Here is a 7,743-nt window from a genome sequence, read left to right as displayed (position 1 = left end):
TACCCATTTTGTAAAGTAGTCAACTACTACAAAGATAAACCGATGTCCATTTGAAGCCTTCGGTGATATTGGTTCAATGACATCCATGCCCCATATGGAAAAAGGCTATGGAGAAGTCATAACATGTAGAGGTGAAGGTGGTACATGTATCTTGTCTCCATAAATCTGATATTTATGACATTTCTTGGCGTAGTTGATACAATCCCCTTCCATGGTAGACCAATAATATCCAAATCTCATGATTTGTTTAGCCATCGTGAACCCATTTACATGTGTCCCGCATACGCCTTCATGAACTTTTTCTAAAATTAGCTTAGCTTCCACGGCATCAACACATCTCAAAAGTACTTGGTCTTTCCTTCTCTTGTACAGGATATCCCAGTCCAAGACATAGTCGTAAGCTAGCTTTCTCAATGTTCTTTTGTCATTTTCATTGGCTTGTTCAGGGTATTTATGATCCCTCACATATCGTAATATATCCTGATACCAAGGGTTATCATCCTCTTCCTTCTCAATGTTGCAACAATGTGCTGGAGCCTCATAGACACTCATTTGAATTGGTCTTATCTCTTCTTCTTTATTCGCCTTAATCATTGAGGCCAAGGTTGCTAAAGCATCTGCCATCTGATTTTTATCTCGTGGGAGATAATTGAAGGTGATGTCATCAAACTCCTCAAGTAACCCTAAAACTAGCTTTCGATAATTGATCAATTTAGGGTCCCTTGTTTCCCATTCACCTCTAAGCTGATAAACAACCAACGCCGAATCCCCATATACTTCTAGGGTTTTTATACCTCGCTCTATAGCTGCTTGAAGTCCCATGATGCATGCTTCATATTCAACCATATTGTTTGTGCAATCAAAGTCCAACTTGCACATAAAAGGATAATGATCGCCATTCGGAGATACCAAGACTGCCTTAATTCCATTTCCGACTGCATTAGAAGCCCCATCAAAATTGAGCCTCCAAGAAGAATTTTCAATCATTGCTATACACATCAACTTCTCATTTGAAAAATCGAAGTTCAATGGCTCATAATCCTCTAGAGCCCTACTGGCCAAGAAATTCACTACCGCACTTCCTTTTATAGCCTTCTGACTTATGTAGATTATATCAAATTCTGAAAGCAAAATTTTCCATCTCGCCATTCTTCCATTCATAGCGGTTGACTCCATCATGTATTTTAATGGATCAAGCTTTGAGATGAGCCAAGTGGTGTGGTATAGCATGTACTGTCTTTATCTCCGAGTTGTCCAAATTAGAGCACAACATAACTTTTCAATCGGTGAATATCTCATCTCACAGTCAGTGAACTTCTTACTGAGATAATAGATTGCCTTCTCCTTTTTTCCTGACTCATCATGCTGACCAAGCACACATCCCATAGAATTACTGAACACTGATAAGTACAGTATTAATGGTTTATCTGGGCTAGGTGGAGACAATACCGGAGCATTCAACAAATACTGCTTGACCTTTTCAAAAGCATTCTGGCATTCCCCATCCTAAATACCTTGATTGTGCTTTCTGAGGAGGCGAAAAATAGGATCACATTTCTCGATTAGTTGTGAAATGAACCGAGCAATGTAATTCAACCTTCCTAGGAATCCTCGAACTTCTTTTTGAGTACGTGGTGGAGGTAATTCTCGTATGGCTCTGGCCTTATCTGAGTAGACTTCAATTCCTTTTTCACTGACTACAAAGCCTAACAACTTTCCGATCTGGCTCCAAAGGTACACTTTGCTGGATTAAGCTTCAACTGAAATTTTCTCAACCTTACAAACAATATTCTCAAGACCTCAATATGCTCTTTTTCCGTACGCGACTTGGCAATCATATCATCAATTTATACCTCAATATCCTTATGCATCATGTCGTGGAACAAGTTCACCATGGTTGCCCCTGGGTTTTTTAGTCCAAATGGCATTACTTTGTAGAAAAAGGTGCCCCACAAGGTTATAAAGGTGGTTTTATCCATGTCCTCTGGATGCATCTTTATCTGGTTGTATCCTGAGAAACCATCCATAAAGGAGAACAATGAATATCCTGCTGTGTTATCTACTAAAGTGTCAATGTGGGGTAAAGGAAAATTATCCTTTGGGCTTGCTTTATTCAAGTCTCTGTAATCAACACACATTCGTACTTTTCCATCCTTCTTGGGAACAGGCACAATGTTAGCTACCCATTCGGAGTACTTCACTTCTTGCAAGAATCCCACATCAAACTGCTTCTTGACTTCGTCCTTTATTTTCAAAACGATATTTGGCCTCATTCTTCGCAACTTCTGTTGGACTAGCTTACAATCCTGTCCTATCGGAAGACGATGTACCACAATGTCAGTACTGAATCCAGGCATATCCTGATATGACCAGGCGAAGATATCTTTAAACTCTCGAAGCAACTCAACCAGACCATGCCTTGTGTCCACGCCAATTAGGGTTCCAATTTTCAACTCCTTCCCTTCCTCTAGATCTATATTCTCTATTGCCTCTTTCTCATGTGGCATGATTTGCTTCTCCTCCTGCTTAACTATTCTTAACAGATCGAGAGAGACGTCACAATCTTGAACATCTTCAAAATCTTGAGGTTCCTCTAAACCCATGTCTTGCTCGCTAGAAAAATTAGGAGCTGTAGTATCAACGCTCATATCATTGATATCTAGGGACCTGTGGGGGTATGAAAGAATATACAAAGAATGAATGAATCGAAGAATGATTGTTTATGTGCTATGAATAAAAGAATAAGAATTGCTAGAATTTGAAGGAATATTGGTCGATAAAAATAGAACAATACTCGTTTAAATTGATAAAAAGTTATGTTTTATTTAAATAATTATAGATGAACATAAGCCTATTTCACAAATATAATCTTACTACTCCTAGGCCCTAGAGTAATAGACATGTTTTGAGAATTACTCTGAAAAATTCCTAAAGACTACAAGAAGGTCTTTCGCAGTTCAATTATTCAGAGAGTTCCCCGGTTCATAAGGGCGAATGCCATCGAGGCTTCCTTGCTCCGATCCTTCATTGTGCACAGCATTAACTTGATGACTTTCCTTTATCAGCAGTCCTCCTGATTTGAAGGATTTGGATATAGGCGGGAATATCATCGGTTCCCACTCCACTTCTCTTCCATTTAAACGCGCATTTCTTCTCGCTTGTCACTTCTCTATCTCCTGCCTCTTGTGCTTGTGGTCTGGCTTGAAGCCCAAGCCAAAGCAGTCCTTCTTTTCAATCAGTTTTGGGATTTGAACCCCTCCTTGCAACTGTCTTCCTAGCCCTTTTCCTGGCAATGCTCCTTTCCCCATCATCATTTGTAGGGCCATCCTTGTGGCTCCAGACATTTTGGGTACCGGCACTTCGCTTCCTTCCAAAATGAAGGTGGCATTAGTGATCTCTAAAGAGCAGAAAGAACATTTAATAGCCTCTTCATTTGCCTCAACATAAGGGGCCTTGCTGGTAACTGCCGCTATGATGTCCTCTTTCGCATTGATGGTTATTAAGCGACCATCTGTCACTAACTTTAATTTTTGGTGCAATGAAGAGGGCACCGCTCCTACCGAGTGTATCCATGGTCTCTCCAATAAAAAATTGTAGGAGGGCTTGATATCCATTACTAGGAAATCAACTTCATACGTATTCGGCCCAATCTCCAGAGGGATGTCAATTCGTCCCATTGCTTTTCTTTCAGTTCCATCAAAGGCTCTTACCACATTATGACACGTTTTCATATGCGAATTGTCAATGGGCAATCTGTTCAGGGTGGATAGCGGCAGAACGTTCAGAGCAGACCCATTATCCACGAATACACTTGGAAGTGTGTACCCTTTGCACCGAGTAGTGATGTGTAGGGCCTTGGATGACCCTATGCCCCCAGGTGGAATTTCATCATCATTAAAATAAATGAAATTGTCAGCACTAATATTGTTTACTAACCGGTCTAGCTTGTTAACGGATATGTCATGGGTAATATATGCTTCGTTAAGCACCTTTAACAACGCATCTCGATGCACCTCAGAACTCAAGAGTAGGGCTAACAACGATATATCGCTACCGATCGCTTGCATGAATCGCTTCGACCACGCTATACTCGCTATGTTTCAGGAATTTTAGAAACTCCTTAGCCTCTTCCTCCTTTACCGGCTCATTGATGAGTACTTCAGTTTCCTTTTCCCTTTCAGCCTTGACATCTTTTGTCTTTGCGGGCTCTACTCTGATATTCCCCCCGTCATAACGTTTCCCACTTCGTGTATGAGAACCTTTATTTTGCGTGCCCCTGGATGCGCTAGCTATACTCTCCCCCTCAGGTATTGTTATATTGCAGTCATAGCTCCATGGCACCCTCCTGTCATCCTTATAAGGGAAAGGATTGGGTTTATGGATGACTATTTTGGGCCTAGTTTGCGACCCCTCTTCATTATTCCCTGGCAAGGAAATAATAATTCTCCGTTGGTTGGTTCTTTGTCATTTATTCTCCAGCACACATATTTGTCCTTCATAAGAACTACCCTCAGAAACCTGCAACTCTTTGTTAACTATAAGGCCTTGTACCATGACCTTAAACTCTTCACAATTTTGGATCATATGACCCACCTCCCCATGGAACTCACAATGGTTCTCTATTCCTTCTATCCTTTTCTAGAGGTCAGTATACATCTCTTTACCATCTCCTCCCATATTACTTACAAAGGTGTCTTGACCTCAGCAATGTCTTCCTTGATTTTTCTTTTCTTTGTTTCATCAATGGCATTCACTCCTTGATTGCCATGATCAGGTAACGGGCTTTCAGTATTAAGGGTACTATCAAATTTCACAACCCCAATTTTGATGAGCCTCTCCACGACTTTCTTAAACCCAATGCAGTTTTCAATTGAATGCCCCGATATTCCCGCGTGATATTCATATTTAGCATTTGAATTATACCATTTGGGGTAAGGTGGCTGCAGCGGTTTCAAGTGAAATGGAGCAACGGCATGTGCATCGTATAAGCTTTGATAAAGCTCATGATATGTCACAGGGATACGAGTGAATTGCATCCTCTCCGAATTCTGTCTCGTACCCGATTCCTGTCTTTGAGTATTTTGTTGCTCACCCGTAGCTGCTTTAGGTTGTCCAACTGTGATTGCCCTGGAATTGAAGCTATTCATGTTGTTTACCTCATTGTCTTTTCTCCTTGGGGCCGATCTTTTAGCCACTTCCCCCTCGATTTTACCGCCTCTCACGGCATTCTCAATCATCTCACCCGCCATAACTATATCCGTGAAACTTTTTGTGGTACTTCCAATCATATGTGTGATGAATGGTGCCTTCAAAGTATTAATAAATAACATGGTGGTTTCTTTTTCCAACAATGGTGGTTGTACTTGCATTGCCACCTCCCTCCATCGTTGTGCATATTGCCTAAAACTCTCATTAGGTTTTTTCTCCATGTTTTGAAGTGTGATCCTATCTGGCGTCATATCAGTCACATGGTTATACTGTTGCATGAAAGCCTGTGCAAGATCTCTCCATGAACTGATTCTTGCACGGCTCAACTGATTGTACCACTTAGCTGCAGCTCCCACTAGGCTGTCCTGAAAACAATGGACCAATAGTTGATCGTTGTTCATATAACCAGTCATTCTTCTACAAAACATTATTATGTGTGCCTCTGGGCAAGTAGTCCCGTTGTACTTTTCAAACTCTGGCATCTTAAATTTATGAGGAAGTACCAAATCTGGAACCAAACTTAAGTCTTTGGCATCAATCCCATGATGATTGCCAGTGCCTTCTAAAACCCTAAACTTCTCCTCTAGCCACTTGCAACGATCTTCCAATTGTTTTGAGGATTTAGTGGCCATTCTTTCCTTCTCCATTAAATCCAGATCAGGAGTAATAGGGTTGATCGAGCTATCACCCAAATTATTTCCCAACCCAAATGGGAAATTTATGGGGATTCCAGCATCCACTGGCCCATGTTGAGGCCTCACTGTGACAGATGGCCTTCTAAGAGGTGCCTCGGTCTGCAGGGGCACATGAAGCGGGGTAAAACCTGGAGGAGGACCTTCATTTTCTTCTTCAGTGATCGCCATGGGAGCTTTTCCTTTATCAATGGCTCTCAACAGCTGAGCCATTTCACCTATCATGTTTCTCTGAGCCTCTTGCATCTGCTCCCTCATTTCATTCTGCATTTTGGCCAATTGCTCTTGCATTTGATCTTGCATATCTTTTTGTAATTGCTCGAACCTTTGATCCATGTTCTTAGTTTTAGTACGACTGCCGTAAGGATGTGTGATTTCCAGGTTTTTTTTTCTACCTTTGGAAAGTAAACTTTAACTAATCAGGGTCTTTCTATAACTTTGAATGCAAATGATGTGATGAAATGTTATGAGATGCAAATGCATGAATGCAAAAAGAATATCGATTCTGGTTCAACTTCATTTAGAAAATTTTATTTAGAAAAAGAATATCTTTACATATAAGAGGATTACAAATATGCTTTCGCCCTAAGGCCCAAAGCTTTAACTCTATCTAATAAAAGGGCTAACTCTCGTCCTACATCTGACGATGATGAATACATCAGACTCAAAACGCCAGCTCGAATTGCCAAGTCTTGCACATACTCAGCAACCTCTCGAATCTGGGCTATGGCTTCACCAATGACATGATCCCTTTTTCTAACCTGTTCTTTAGCCTGGTGTAGCTCTTCCCTCAGATAATCTTCTTGTGCCTTGAGCTGCTCAACCCGGAGTTTACTATCATGCCACGCCTCCTCCAAATCTTCAACCTTGCTTCTTAGCTCATTTAACTCGACCGTAGAATTATGGTTTTGGTGCCAACGCAGGAATTTTCCAAGTTCTATTACCTTGGTCTTCAATCATTTATTCTCTTCCTCAAATGCCAAATTCTGCACCTGCATCTCTTGGAATTTCCTCTCTCAGTACTCAGCTCTAGCCTTTTCCTCTTGGACCTCCTTCTGCAACTGATCTGAAGATCCTCCTACTTTCGCCCTCCTCAAGGCTACTTGTGCCCTTTTGTAATGCTCCTTTAGATCATCTCAATCTTCCTCAATCTTTTTTTTTTCCTCTCTTTCTCGACTTTCATCTTTTGAACATCAACTTCTAAACTCAAGTACATCTTTTCTTCCTCGAGCTTTGCTACCCTCCTCTCGAATTCCAAGCTTTGTCTCTCGAACTCCTGCTTTATAATTTCTAACCCTAAGGGCCTTACTTGCAAATATTCCTCTATTGGTCGAGCTCCTTCCATACTTGGCTTAGGGATATTATCATTAACCCTTCTACCTCTCCATTTTACGTATTCCGGTGTCGTAGCGGGGCTAATAGCTACTCCTCTCAATCGACAAGTCTTCTTCCAAGCACTAGAAACTTCACTAACCCTCCTCTTGTAATCGGCTCCTCTATATACAAACTCACTTTGAGCCAACCCCTGAGTCGCTGGTATGAACTGTCTCAATCCATGCTGCCTCAGTATGAGCAAAGGGACATAGCCAATGGCACCCCAAATTCCCAATAGGGGTACCCAATCAAAACTACCGCATCGATAAAGAACCTCACCAGGCGTAATCCACGGAGCCCTCCACTCGACATCTTTCGACTGAAGGTTCTGAAGTAGCTCTGTCCAATTCTCTTCTGGAACATCAACTCTCCTGGTTGAAGCTACTATATCTTTCAACGGTGAGTTATCCTCAAAGAAAACTCGACAAACCACCCTATCTATCAACCAAAAATGACTGTAAAACCAAGC

Source organism: Gossypium arboreum, chromosome 5 (assembly GCF_025698485.1).
Source record: "Gossypium arboreum isolate Shixiya-1 chromosome 5, ASM2569848v2, whole genome shotgun sequence".
NCBI classification, from domain to species: Eukaryota; Viridiplantae; Streptophyta; class Magnoliopsida; order Malvales; family Malvaceae; genus Gossypium; species Gossypium arboreum.
The sequence above is the reverse complement of the archived record's forward strand: the minus strand, read 5'-3'. Positions refer to the sequence as shown.